Source organism: Bison bison, unplaced genomic scaffold, assembly GCF_000754665.1.
Source record: "Bison bison bison isolate TAMUID 2011002044 unplaced genomic scaffold, Bison_UMD1.0 scf7180017864529, whole genome shotgun sequence".
NCBI lineage: Eukaryota > Metazoa > Chordata > Mammalia > Artiodactyla > Bovidae > Bison > Bison bison.
The window spans coordinates 4,651,273-4,653,523 of NW_011495079.1; the positions used below are offsets into that span (position 1 = coordinate 4,651,273).

General features: G+C 47.8%; 1 long non-coding RNA gene across 1 annotated transcript in view; it reads right to left on the reverse strand.

Moving 5' to 3' along the window:
* LOC104982250 overlaps window positions 1–2,251 on the reverse strand; it is an 8,317-nt gene that overhangs the window by 558 nt on the left and 5,508 nt on the right. The window contains exon 3 of the long non-coding RNA XR_824491.1: window positions 109–268. This is a non-coding gene — a long non-coding RNA (uncharacterized LOC104982250). The remainder of the gene's footprint in view (window positions 1–108; window positions 269–2,251) is intronic.

The following is a 2,251-nucleotide window of genomic DNA, read 5'->3' on the forward strand; positions in this document are numbered from 1 at the left end:
CTTAATTCCTTGTGGGTTCTACAGGCAAGCTCAGACAGCAGGCTGGGGGCTATGTCACTTCCCAGCAGGTTTCTTAGGAGAAATCCCTGATTCCACAGCCTGACCCACCTGGATGCCAGGATCTTCTAGGCTTTTATATCCACCACCACATGCAAAAAATATTAACTCATGAACGCTCTTCTCTGTAGCAGGAAGAAGGCAAAGCATATGCTGTCCCAAATGATCCCCACCTCCCCACTGAGCAGTTTACATGACGAGTCGTCATCAGCTAGGGGAGGGGAAAAGAAATAGAAAAAAATTAAAATGAATACTCATTTTCATTGTTATTTTATAAGCTCTGTGATACGATCACACAGACATACGAGCAAACTTCCAAGACACTGAGTCCCTGTGAACGGATTTATTCGCAGCCAAGGGCACAAACTTCAAGTATGGTAACAGCACCAGTTCAGAAGGATGGCCACAAGTGAGCTCTGGATACTCTAGGGCTCAGGAGGAAAGGCCAGGGAGAAATCACATCTGTTTGTCCCAACACCAGAGGGAATCTCGGCACAAACAAGACATGTTCTGGGAATGGGCCCTTTCCAGGGTGACTAGCAGAGTAGCTACAGTCTACTGGAAGAAGAGGTGTCAACAGCATGTCTGACCCCCCAAGTCAAACAAGCTCTACTGCCTCCTTCATCATCTGACAGGAAGGCAGGGCAGGGCGGGGATCGGGATGGAGGTGTGGGGAGAGCCAGGTTCCAGGCCCTATGGAGAACAGAGGACGGTGGCGCTGTCCAGGGTGCTGACGCAAGAGGCACAGGGTGGGAATGGGAGTCCCGCCTCCATCAGGGAGGGAGTCTAACTACAGACATTCTGCTGCTCCTCCCGACGGTCCATCCGGTGGAGCTTCTCTGAGCTTCGGGGTGGGGGCTCTGCAGGCAGAGCTCCTCTGATGATCCACCCAGCAGTCATAGGTGTCCATGGGCATCTGTGACATTTCCCATCATAAATACAGGAAGTTCAGGGAGTTGCTAAATACCTGCTTGGGAAGAGGGATGGGATATTTGTAGAAGAAGATCAAAGATTATCTTAGGGGTAGGGGTGTTCTGACCACAGATACCCTGGAGGCACCATCCCACAGCTCCATGAAGACACTGAGTTGGGTGTCCCTTCATTTTCTTCCTTCAGGGGCTTTGACCCAGATATTTAAATTAGAACACTACTTCTGCCCTCCCTTCTCTGTCCCTCTGTTCCCAAATCTGCTTTTCATACTCATGCATTTGTGTATCCCTTGACTGTGCAGGCCAGGCTGAATGCTTGGATCAACCATTAACTATTTTGAACCAATTTTTCAATACAGCCACACGCTCCTATCTGAAAAACAAATGGGAAAGGAGTATCCTGAAACTCTGCACCCAGAAAACAAGGTTGATGTCTTTCAATCCCAACACACGCAGGAATTCCCCACAGCTCAGTGCTCTGATGGCTCCTAAAATCCAGTCCCACCCAGTGAAGTGCTTGGTGTTTCACTTCTGGGAGTTAAACCCAAGAAGCAAGGAGAAGAAGCCTCAGCATGGTGCTCTCTGCACTGGGAAATACCTCTCTTTTCAAAGAGGATACTTAGAGTGTCATAGGAACAAGCCAGACTTTGCAATAGCCAATGGGTGAGCACTAATCCAGGATTCATTTGGTCAGAGACAAACCTAGACAGCATATTACAAAGCAGAGACATCACTTTGCCGACAAAGGTCCATATAGTCAAAGCTATGGTTTTTCCAGTAGTCATGTATGGATGTGAGAGTTGGACCATAAAGAAGGCTGAGCACTGAAGTATTGATGCTCTTGAGTTGTGGTGCTGGAGAAGACTCTTGAGATTCCCTTGGACAGCAAGGAGATCAAACCAGTCAATCCTAAAGGAAATCAACCCTGAATATTAGTTGGAAGTACAGATGCTGAAGCTCCAATACTGTGGCCACCTGATATGAAGAGCTGATTCATTGGAAAAGACACTGATGCTGGGAAAGATTGAAGGCAGGAGGAGAAGGGGACAATAGATTATGAGATGGTTGGATGGCATCACTGACTCAATGGACATGAGTTTGAGCAAACCCCCTGGGTGATAGTGAAGGACAGGGAAGCCAGTTGTGCTGCAGTCCACGGGGTCTCAAAGAGTTTGACAAAATTGGGCAACTAAACAGCAACAACAGAAAAGTGAAGACCAGGTCTGAAACCTGGGTTTACAGAATGAATGAGTGAATGAGTGGAT